Source organism: Pipra filicauda, unplaced genomic scaffold (assembly GCF_003945595.2).
Source record: "Pipra filicauda isolate LSUMZ 115617 unplaced genomic scaffold, ASM394559v2 scaffold12_size5214236_pilon, whole genome shotgun sequence".
Taxonomy (NCBI): Eukaryota; Metazoa; Chordata; class Aves; order Passeriformes; family Pipridae; genus Pipra; species Pipra filicauda.
In genome coordinates, this window is record NW_024103763.1 from 3,540,262 (window position 1) to 3,552,584 (window position 12,323).

Below are 12,323 nucleotides of genomic sequence, written 5' to 3' on the forward strand. Positions count from 1 at the left end.
GCAAGCAAGAATAGTAGAAAATAAAAATGGTAAGGATAGGGAAGAAGATTGGCTGTGTTTTTGTGCAGCCTTCCAGCTCAGACTCTTCAAGAAGAGCTGGGCACCATTGGTCAGAACTGGCACAGGCAGAGTGGCCCTCAGGCAGCAGGAGGACTCAGGTACAGGACTGCACCAGTTCATCTGACAGGCTCTGCAGCAACAGAGTGGTGTCCCACTGGCTCACAGGGAACAGATTCCTCAGACGCTATACCTAGCACTGGCTTGGGCTTAAAGAATAACTTTAAAATATGTTTTCGTTTCCTCTGTGTTTCACAGGGACTTATTCTGTGACACTTGGAACATTTCTGTATCCATCTCTATGATGAACATAATCTCTCCTTTTTCTGCAGAAGTTCCATATGACAGAAAGGGGAAAATATTTTAAATTAAGCAGCATTCATCTGTATTGGTGATGAGCATAACACACTTCACTATAAAGATTTTCTGTAAGCATATTTCACTATTTCTCTTGTGTATTTTAATTCACTTCAATTAGCATAGTTTTACTTGTTTCTCTCACATTGTCAAAATATTAAATATTTATAATTACAGGAAGGGCTCATTTTCTGTGTTTCTAAAGAACCATTTACTGCTTATGGGAGTGCTTAACATAAATTGTTAGTAGTGACTTGCAGTATATGCAGGATACTAAAATGGGCTGTATGAATTCCACTTTCATGTAGAAGAGTTAGAGGGGGTTTGGTTATATATTTGAGGTTATATATGTATCTTTTTCGTGGGTTTGGTTAGTTTTTTTGTTCATTAAAAGAAGTCTTAGAATCGCATTCTCATGACCTTAGATTAATTTAGAACTTAAAATTTCACTTTTCAAGTCATGTTAAATAGTGAAGTTGAAACTTGGGCACAAAATCCCCTTAAGGTTGGTAGTATTTAAGTTATGATTTTTTTACCAGTTATGCCTACATACCACTTGGGGTCTGAATTATAATACCCGAAGCTTACACAATGGGAATACCCCCTCCTAAAAATCAAAGGAGGCACTTCTTGGCCATTATACAGTTTTTATAAGCGTGGATCTCTGCAAAATAATTGTGTAAAATTTCCCAGGTGAATATGCACCAATTTTAACGCGCATTATACACGCTGATTATATACAATTGTACATGTATATTGCGATCCTTGTGCACTGTAACGCGGGGCACTGTCCCGGTCCGGGTGCCGGCGGCACTGCAGCGCCTGACACTGGCTGCCTCAGGTTTCCCTGCAGAAACCCCTGCCGTCGATCCCTCACACACCGAAGTCTCGCACACAAACACCTGCCAGGGGGTGATTTTCTCCCCTCACAAGGCGGTCCTGCTCCTCGGGCGCAGGACCCCGCGCCGACCTCGACCCTCCTATCGAGCGGCCCCCCGCAGGTCCCGCTCGTTCGCTTCTGCCGCCGCAGGTGCGGGCGCGGGGCGGGACGCGGCGGCTGCCGCGAAACCCCGACCCCCGCTCCCCGCTCCCCCTGCGGCGCCACCGCTGTCGCGGCCGCCGCCGCTGCCCCGCCGGGCGGGCGGAAGGGGGGCGGTGGGGGGGAGGCCCCGCGCCCCCGGTGCCGCTGCCGGGCATGCGCCGTGCCCCCGGAACATGGCGGCGGCGTGAGGCGGCCGACGGCAGCAGCGGCTTGACAGGACCCTCGTCCCGCCCGCCCGCCCAGTGAGTGGCGGCGGCGCTGCCCGCTCCCCGCGGCAGGCAGGGGGAGGGAGGAGCGCGGAGAGAAAGGGAGGCGAGGCGGCGGTCGCGCCCCTTCGCGGGACTCGCACCGCGACCTCCGCCCGCCGTGGCCGCGCCGGGCGCCGCGGTCCCGGGAGCCCCCGGGTGCCCCTCCCCGCCAGCCCCGCTGCGCTGGAGGCGGCACCGGGTCCGACCGCGGCTGCACCGCGCTCTGGTACCGCGTCCAGGCCTTTCTGCGCTGCCCGCTCCCGTCCTCGGAGGGCCCCGCCGCCCCCCGCCCGCGGGGACCCGCCGGTGGCCGCGGCAGGAGCGGCTTCCCGGGCGAGAGGAGCGGGGCGGCTCTGCCTCCCGGCACCAACAAAGCGCCTCCCTCTCTATCGAGGTGGCCGCGAGTCCCGGACAGCGGGAGTCCCGGTGAGCAAGGGCAGTGCGGGAGGTAACCGAGCCGGCGGTGCCGCCTTGGCGGGGCTGCAGCGGGGCCGGCGGCGTTTGACAGGAGCGTGGGCAGGACACGCCTCCCCCGGCCGGGGCGGCCCCGCTGTCTCCCCCGCGGCGGCGGCTCCGCGCCCTCCGGGCCCGGGCGGCGGGGCTGCCTCTGTCCCGCTCCCGCCGCGGCCCCTGGTGCTGGGAAAGGGGCGTCCTCCAGAAAAACTGGATGCGCGTTAAAAATGATAAAATTCGGGGCGCGCACCTGTGTTCGGTGAGGAGGCCGGGGGTGCCGCTTGGAGACAGCGCGGTAGTCGGATGGGGGGCACTTGCGCTTTGCGATGCGCTGCGGCGATCTTCCCGTTTTCGTGAGGGTTAAACTGCGTATGTGGCAAATATTGGTTAACGACTTCGAGAGGGTGTGTTGCACGGGGAGTCGTATTTTGGATGTTCCGAAGAAAGTGGTTTAAGTATAGAAAATTCTGTTCTTACAGTGTCGTGCATCATCGCTGTCTTAGCTGTTGTGACAAACTACAGAACATATTGCAGTACTGTACTAATTAAATAAATATTCAAGTTAAATTTTATGCTTAATTATTCCTAACACGCTTTAAGTGTTACTGCAATTTCAAGTTGAAGTCTTTCCCTACAGTTATTTTCTGTTTCTCACTGATTATTTAGGCTATAGGAGATAGCAAAAAATAATTCTAAAACCTAAAAGGTTTAGAAGAGGTGAAATACTGATATCTTAGTGAGTTCTACTAATGTAAACTTCACTTGTGACTCATGCGTATTCTAACTATTGTAGCTGTGGTGATTAAAACTTAAAAAGCATAGACTCTGTAGATACGACAGTAGGTTTTTAGAGCATGCCGCATCTGACTTGTAAACTGCTCTTCAAGTCTGACTGGTTGTGAATCTTTTTGTATTCAGAGTAGCAGTCTTAAACTTCTGGATTTTTAAAGCATTCATGCTGCTCTTTACTCTTGGGAAGTGGCAGAGAAAAGCAGTTGGTGAGGCTCGGGTCAGTAACAACTGCAGAACCTGGTGCAGGTGGAACAGGAGTGACAGGAGGGCATTCACTGTGTCACAGTTGGGTTTTAAGCTGTCATGTAAAGTTATGGAATAATAGGGGAGTGACTGTGTTGGGGTGTACCAGTTTTTCACAGGCCACCAGCAAGTGCTGCTCATTCTGCAGCAACCAACAGCCCATGTGAGTGATCTCGCTGGTGGTGTGTCCAGGGCAATTACTTGTACAGCCAGGCTGTGCGCTTGGGGGCAGGGGGAGCTGGTTTTCTCACTTAGGGTATCATAAAATGTAAGTACTATTTAAGGGTGATATTACTTGAATTGATATAAAGAAAAACACATTGGAGATGCTTCTGTTAGTACTTTATCTATGGGAAGTTTCACAGTAATGGAAGCGGGAGGCAGCAGGAAACAGCATATGGTGAAACTGAGGTTGAGACTGGGAAGTGCTTGTGTGGCTTTTAACTTTAACGTGATCTGGTCTTGAATATGAAAGTAGCATTTACTGATTTTGTTTGAAACTCAGCTAATGGAGTTGGTGTTCTAGTTTTCTATTTGGTGTAAATAGGCAGCAATATTTGTGTAATATCTTTCAGGTTGCTTGGTATTTTATATTTTTATAGTAATGTTCGGATTCAGCAAAAACAAATGCTGGCTTTTCATGATGTGTTATAGCTGCAAGTATAAACTACTTTCACACCAATTAGAAGCTGTGTAGATGCATAAACGGAACATAATTAGATTGTTCTTAACATTTGGACATGTGTAAGTATTGATCTTGATGTAGGAATTTTGGGGAACAAACAATGATAGTCCTTTTAAATATTTGTCCTTAGATTTCGTATATTCCTACTTTAAATGTGCAGATGCTTTTTATTTTTCCCTTCGCTGTGACTGCCCTTGCTGTGCCCAGATAGTGTGCTCTCATAATGCAGAGGCATTGTTTTCTGGAGTAGCTGCTTGAGTTCAAAAGAGGCATTTTGCTAGTGTGAAATTTGTAGTACTGAGAAAGTATTAATTCCATTACGTGTCTAAAATCAGTGTGTATAAAACAATGATGCGGCTTTACTTAAGAGAGAATGGGTGTCTTCCCTTGTTTTCTTAGTATTCCAATGGGATCATGAGCTGTGAGCTAGTCCTCTTTACTCCCTTTACTGAGTGAATGTATGAGGAGAAATGAAGTGTTCTCAGCAATTATCCCCTGGTATGAAATAGTGTCACTAACAGGAAACGCCCTTTGCCATTAACTGTCCAGGACAGTGATGCTGGTTTTCTTATTTGTCTGGATGCACCTACCTCAAACAAGGTTGGGTGAAATACATAGTTGTTCTTGCATGTTTTAAGGTAATCTTTAGAAATACCGTTTGACAGTCTACTGCGATATTGTCTAATTGTAGATACAGAACAGGTAGGGACCAGGAAACTGCTTCAAGGAGTCTACACAAGGGAGGTTGTTAACCAACTTTGTGACCTCCACATCTGCAGGGCATTTAAAGTTCTGTTCATTCCCATTTGAAAGAAATAGCCTCAGGCACTCAGCCTTAGTGCCCTTCTTCCAGAGATTAAAATCTTAGATGTGAAGGACTATACAATTTGTATTCTTTAAAGTGTAAGACACGCAACATAAATTGCCCAGAACTCTGAGATTTTTCTAGCATGTGGGAAGAGCAGAAAAGCCTGTATAAAGTTGTCACAGCTTAATAGTGCAGTGTGTAAATATAAAGTGATGGAAATGTTAAATGGAAAATTATTTTTGCTTGAATGTTACAGGTGTTTTCATTATATGTAGTAGTCCTGGTATTTTTGCAAATCCTTCTGATTTACATTTTGGCTCAGTGTAACTTGAAGTCCCAGAATATTTGTTAACATTGTAATACAATTTGGTGAATAATTTTTTATTACTGTGATTTGTGATTTTTGTATATGAGGGTGCTGTTCCTAATACAGTTCATACTGTTTCTTTGAAGACTTCTTTTAAGGTCCAAGTGATCTATAATTCAGTGGTAGAAGCTTTAGTATTAGTTATATGCAGTTAAGTTTATTTTTGCATTGTAACAGTGACTGATAATGGTGTATGTGAACAGCTTTACTTATGATGTCTAAGCGGAGAGGCAATTAATTTGTTTGAGGTAAAGCCTCTAAAAAGTGAGACAGTTAAGTCCCTAAGTGAGCTGTAGCTTTTTTTTTTTTTAAGAGTATGTTTCTGTGTAAGTAGTATTTTTGTACCTTCATGCACCTGCCAGCTGACTTGACCTGTGTGGGCAGTGAGGCTGAGGGTGTGTTTCCAGCTCCTGCCGCCCCTTGCTCCTGCTGCAGTGCTGGGCATGGAGCAGCAACAGATGATTTGGTGAGTGAGCAGCTCAGTCCAGGTGTGTTTGTGTAAACTCCCCACATTGCCTAAAACTTGTATTCTGTATCTGTGATCTCTTCAAGTAGATTATTGTCTTTTGGGATGGGAAGAGTGTCTTCAGGTACCTGAGCCAACACTGAGCAGGCTCCCCTTTTGTCTGCAGCAGGTATATACACAAAGAGTAACTGGTGCATAAGTGGTGATGATGACCCTCAGAGGTACTTTTATCTCTTCCTTGTTAGTCCTTCTGCTTCCTCAACAAGGACAAAGATCTGGAGGAAAGTCAAGAGCTGCTTCACAACCATTCAGAAAGCAGCAGCTGTCTTTATCAGCCACCTTATCTCTTTTATTTGGGCTTGCTCTGATAATTTCTTTTATATACAATGGACGTTGGGCACAGGTGTACGCAACTAAACCATTTGTAGCTGAGGGGATATAATGTGCTATACCATTAGCAGCAGTGTGTGTATGCAGGGATGTACTGTGTGTTTACCCTTAGCAACTCTCCTCTCACATTCCCTGTCACAAAAAGTAATAGCTTTAGTTTCTATGTTCTTGGGATATGACCAAAAATTTATTATTTTCTTATCTTGGATCTAAGAAGTACACAGTTCTTTACGGTGATACGTTACGTGTCTCTTTTATTTCAGCAGTGTAGATTCAAGACCGGTTCATAGTTCTGCACTTTAGCTGAGACACCTGCTTTATGGGTAGTGGTTGATCGCTTTGGATCCAAATTCGTGCAATACCTAGTGTGCACTTACTGTGGTTCTTTCATGTGCTCTCTTCCTGCTTTTCTGAATTACTTACAGAGACTAATATCAAAGTCTCTCTGAAATACTAAACCTTTAACAGAATTTTAGTGTGCTTTCATTTGTTTTAGCAGGGGGATAGCCTTTCTGCTCCACAGGGAATATATCATCTAGATACCTTATGTCCAAACTAATCCTAAAGTACATTTTCTTTTTTGGCTTTGTAAGAGTATTGCTGTATGCAGCTTAAGCATGAGCAGTATTTTGGGCTGATTTTTATTTTTAACCAATAAATGGTATGTATTCTCCCCATTTGTATGTTATCGTTGAAAACCAGGTAAGACATTGCATTAAAGGTAGATGGGTTGTTTAAATCATTTGATTCTAGGCCTTCAGCTTCACAAATCAGGTCAAATTCTATTTAAGATACCAAGGGAATTCAGTCTTTTCATAAAAATGACGAACTTCTTTGACGGAAATCTATCTGAGTCAGTTGTCTTCTCAAGGTAATACGATATTCCTTTTAGTGTAGGGCAAAGATGGGGTTGAGCCTTTCATCCTCTGTAGCATACATTAGTTCAGGGAGCAGCTGAAGTTTATAAAACCTATAAGAGAGTAGCACCATTTTAATGAGGTGCATACCTAAAATGAAGCATGTACCATTATTTATGTACTGTGTGGAATCTATCAGAGATTAATGCAGGAAGGTTCAGTGGAAGGAGCGCAATTCTTGGGGCACTTTTAAAAGCCCACTTAAAAAGAATAGTTTGTGAAAGTGAGTCTTGTGCATGGAGGAATGTGAGCTGCTAAATTTGGTGGAACTCTTATAGTCACTATCGTTTGTCAGGGGCTCAGAGATTAAAAGGGCTGCCACATGTTTGATGGCACCTCCCATTCCAAACCTCTTGTGTGTGTACCCTGCACTGGAGGGCTATAAAGAGGCAGACAGCGGTTTTCTGGGAAGGTCAGAGGATATGAATTGGTTTTAATCCCAAAATGAGCAGTGTTGTAGTTAGATGGAAAACTTTGAATGTGGCATGTAGGTTTTTTTCAGCTTGTTGTAGGTAAATACTACCTAGTCTGAATATTCCCTTGTGCTCAATGGCGTAAGCACTGGGTGGAGGAGGGAGAGGGGGTTTGCCTCCAGAAGGGTGATCTCCTGAAGTAGCAGAAAAGGGGATGCTCTGCCTCTGTCCTGGACTGGGCAGTGGCAGCTGTGTAGTCATGCTGAGGAAGAGGTGGAGGAGGTTGCCCTGTAGCTGCTTGCTTCACTTGTGGGTGGGGTTTTATTATATATAATTGTTGTCATGGGAAATGGGAGAGAGACAGATTTGCTGTGAATGTGCCTGATGCTTTGAGTCTTTCGTCTTCTTTCATTTTTGAAGAGTGAAGCAAATAGTGCAGCTGAGTATTTGCAGCTGTCTAGTTCTTTGAGCATTTAGGAATTGTCGTGTCTTTTATGACCTGTTAGTGCTTTGTTAGCTGCAGAAATGTCCAGCAGCACTGAATGGTGCTTAGGAATGGCACATGGTGTGATTCTCAGGGTTGTCCTGTGCAAGGCCAGGAGCTGAACTTTGATGATCCTTGTGAGTCCCTTCCAACTCATGATATTCTATGATTCTACGATAAAGTTTGTCCAAATAGATGGACAAATATTTTTGTTGGCAGCTGCATAAAGATCCCTTGTGTAAGGGGACTGAAGAAGGCTTTCGGCACCAGCAACAGGTGAGCCCAGTGCGGGGATGTGCGTGTGCCTGGAAACTGCAAGCAACTCTCTGGGCTTGTCTTTCTTCAGAAAAATTCTCTGGAAAGGGAAGCTATCAGGAAATTGCTAAAGGGCTTATTTAGTTTTGGTTGGTTTGTTTTTGTTCCCTGACTGGACACCAGTACATGGGATCAGTGTAGTTATTTCATTATATAAGCCAGGGTACACCGTGGAGTGTTGCAGCAGTGGAAAAATGTGGTGAGGCAAGTTGTGTCTTTGTTAATGTACAGTGGCATGGAGACTCAGCAAGCATTATGTTGTTCGGATTCTCACGTGGGGAGAGAGAGGCTGATACTTTATGCACTGGAAGAGGATGGCAGCAGAAGTATGTTGCTGCTGGCATTGAGTACAAGCAAGGGGAGCCAAAAATGTTGTTCTGAAACAAGCCAACTTCACCTGGGGCGCTGGCAGCAGTTGGCTCTTATGCAGAAATACCCCAAGGCTGTTCTTCATGCCTTTAATGAAAAAAATAAATTGTGCATGCTGTTTGACTTCTACAGATTTCTGCATCAGACTAGAAGTGTTTGTGTTTTTCTGGATACACTGTTGTGAGTAAAAAGTCAGGACTGCAGGAATGGGTTTGCTGACTATGCACTATGTGGATAGAGCTCCATGTGATCATGTCTGAAACCAAGCTTCCACAGTTCCTTTTCCAGTTTGGAGGCCGTGTAGAAGTGAGGAAGCCAAAGTTGCCTAAACCGGTGAAAAATCCCTTTTCTGCCATCCTACCCCTGCTTGTCTTTCTCCCCCTTTTCCCCTTATGTATAGACACGCTATGTGACTGCTGCTGGTGGTGTTGCTTGTCTGCTAAAGACAAGTGCAGAAAAGCTGTATAGGGATCTCTAGCATCTGGGCATCTCTTACTGTGTTTGCAACAGCAATTTCCTTTCTCCCCTACCTGCTGTATTTACACTGTGCTAAAATTATACTCAATGCCTCGCAGAACAAATAGTTTGAGACCTCACTTCTGTGTCAAGGGAGGCTGAGCAGAAGGCAGAGATGTGTCTGGGTATAGAGAGAATATCATGCAGGTATGTAGCTCTTACCCAGTGCTAATCATACAAAATTATGTCGGGGTTTTTTTGTGTGCGTAGTTTAATTAGTTTGCTTTATGAAAGAAATTCGAGTTAGACATTTGGACAAAGCCAGGTTGAATAATGATGATGAATGTTTTCAGGAAGAGTACTCCAGGCTTGAAGGAGGAAGTGGAAAACAGCACAGAGGTTTCAGTGTGAATTCGCCAAAATGTTTAAACAAATTGTCAAAGTCTTGTGCTACTGTAAATATGTACTAGTAAACTCCTGAAACTGGCAGCTTTACTTAAGATAGAAATGTAAGCTGTATTTTTTTATTTATTTGAATATAACATTGAAATACCTTTCATGTGGTAAGACTGGCATTTTAGGAATATTTAAAGCTGTTAATGGTCAGTCAGCCGCTTTGCTGAACTGCTGACTTCACACATACCATTTCCTTTTTCAGGTTTTTACAACCCCACATCTTCTGACTTTTAAAGCAGGATGGGGAGGGAGGGAAGGAGGAGAAAAGCTATTTTCATTTTTTGTTGGTAGCCATAGAGCAGCTCTAAACTACAGTTTTTAAAATTACTCTCAGTTTAGTAAATGTTAAATCTACGTGACAAAAATTGTTTCTGTTGTGTGTTGATACAAGCTCTGCTGTTTAATTTGGAGACCTTAGTTCTCTGAAGTTCTCATTTATAAGTATTATTTCTTATTTTAGGAATTTTTGGGACAAGTCTTTGGTCTAAACCTTGTTAATGTTGCTTTTCAAAATATACAATGCTTTACTCTGTACTGAATAACACACTTAATAGGGTTTGAGAGTTTAGAGAGATTTTTGTAGTCTTGAAATGTATGACTTACTGTAATTACAGTTGCTCATATTCTTAAGCAGATCGTAAACTTACCTGGTGAGAGAGCAGAACATTTACAGGCAATATTTTACTGCTGACAGCTTAAAAGTTTGTTTATGCTAATCACTTCATAAATAGTGAGCAGTACACTGCTGGTGACTTTCAGAGCATTTTTGCAAGTGCAGAAAATTTCTTCTTGCTGTTAAAGCAAATGACATTACAAAAATATATTTGTAAGGCACTAAGTATCCACTCTCTTCCTTTAACAACTTAAGAAATATTCAAGCTTAGTTGCTCTAATGATATATATGACTAGCTAATATTTGTTGTTCTGAGAGCTTGTAAATTTGACAAAAGTCTATCTGTCCTAGCTCTATTTTTATTAACTAGAAGAGAGTTTTAGATATAGCAGTTTATTAGAAGCTCTGCTGTATGAAAATCTGGAAGTTTAATTTCCTTTCCTTGAAAGAATCTCTTTTTTTTTTTTTTTACACGAGGAATGTGAACTAAAAGGGATTCCAACTTGGATCAAATTTCTTGTCAGAACACTGACTGATTATGTATTTGTGTGTATAAATGAAAGAAGACCCCATCTTTAATGTTTCAAAATCATAAATGATTTCAAATACATACTGAATTTACAATTTACAACTACAAATCCTGTGTTACATTTTGTGAAGTTCTGATTAATTTGTGTAAGTTTTTTTCTTTTAGCCTTTGAGATCTTACTCTTTTTTAATGATGCCACAGTATGCTCTAAGAGGTGTGAAGTGATTATCTGTATTACAGAAATAAGGAAGTAGATGCTGTTTTGTCTTGAAGTGTACCAGATGAGTTTACACGCTGGGTAACTTGCTGGAGAGTAAATTTTCAAGTATTGGAAATTTGAAACCAACGTATTTTATTAAAAACCTCCTTTTAAGTCTTACTCTCTTTGTCTCTTTTCAGCCCCTTAAAGACTTGTGAAAATAGTATGAAGTAGAGATTTTAATTAAGAGACAACAGATGAATAGATGATTATGTTTAAGAAAAGGGTATTCCAGATTAATGACGGATAACTTTGAAGTAATGCAGTGAAACCACATTTGTTTGGGAAGCGACTGGTGCCTGTGGGTACTTGTTACCCATGTGTGGAAGCTGGAGTGGGAACTGCGGTTGCCGGATTGTGTGTTGTTCCAAGGAAAGGCTGCATAAGTCCTTTTCTTGAAGGCCTCTGCAGTGCTGGCAGTAACAAACAGCAGGAAGGAGGTGAGGAGCAATGGGAGTGTGACCAGCAGTTGTAACTGCTGTCTCTTGTGTTTCTAAAGGTAACAGCACGTGAACACTGGCAAGTATAACTCCTTGTTCATATTAAGCCTGAAAAATATCTGCCTTTATTTCAAGCTAAAATTAAGAACTTCACTGATGCTTCAGAGTGAATGTTCTGTTAGATTCCTCCTCTGTGCTGTGTACCTGTGTAAAAGAACAGCCTCAGTCCTTATCCAGCCGAGACTGCCCATTGACAGCTGTCCATTCCACAAGTGACGTCACCAAGAATGAGGTCTGAGTTACTGCATTTGTACCAGTGGTAGGGTCAAAAAAGCTAACAGGCTCTAAAATTGGTGTCTCTTGTCTTACCTCTCGAAAAGAGATGCAGAGTCATTGACAGAAAAACTTTAACCTTTTGGTAGGGAATAAACCCACAATCTCCTAGGGGATTAGGCTTCTTTTAAATGTTATGTTTATCTTCATAATTATGTGCTGTGTATTTTTATGAGCAAGCATGCTGTCAAGATAAACTTGCGCTGGGAAACCCTAAATGTACATGATTTTTTTCAGGACATTCGGCTTATTTGAGTGCCTGGCTTACAGTGAAAAGGATAATGGAGATGCATGGCAGGCAAAACAGAGCAAGTTAGATGCTTTCTGTAGAATACTAGCTTCTTTGAAATGCAGCAATACATGTCCTTTGGGTAATTCTTTCAAAATAAAAAGAGCAAAGTTAGTCAGGAAAAATGTTTTCCATCCTGTTTTCTGACACCTAGTATTATGTACTAGCAATGCAGAGAGAGCAAAGGCTTAGGCTTGTCTGCTAATATATGGCTTTCTGACAAAGGACTTGCACAGTGGGAGGTGGCTAATAGAAGTGATTAACAATAAAAACTTCAGTAAGGAATTAAAGGCAGATGAATGCATTCCATGTGATTTTTAAAAAAGTAACTGATGTAAGGGGCGTTAACCAGAGAAAGACTAAAACTTGGTTTACAGGATGAATTGAGATGTGATGTAAATAATACACTTCATGAGTGTTGAGGTCTTTTACATGCTCTTTGGATTGAAGATATTTTGATAATGAATCCAATATTAGCCTGGGTTCATGGATTGTTTTCCACTTACCTTTTCAGTTTCCATAATTTACAGCGAATGGGTTCT

The 12,323-nt window shown here is 42.9% G+C and overlaps 1 protein-coding gene across 8 annotated transcripts in view; it reads left to right on the forward strand.

The window, feature by feature from the left end:
* The first annotated feature begins 1,628 nt into the window (after positions 1-1,628).
* The window catches only part of SCML2 (Scm polycomb group protein like 2), a 70,500-nt gene continuing 59,805 nt past the window's right edge, over positions 1,629-12,323 (forward strand). For 2 of the 8 annotated variants that reach the window (XM_039378042.1, XM_039378060.1), the window contains exon 1: positions 1,733-2,130. The gene's annotated coding sequence lies outside the window, so the exon portion shown is untranslated. Of the gene's footprint in view, positions 1,699-1,731; positions 2,131-2,367; positions 2,417-3,279; positions 3,356-8,981; positions 9,070-12,323 lie in introns of those variants that run through there. The other 6 variants (XM_039378051.1, XM_039378047.1, XM_039378046.1 and 3 more) reach the window with 6 other exon arrangements.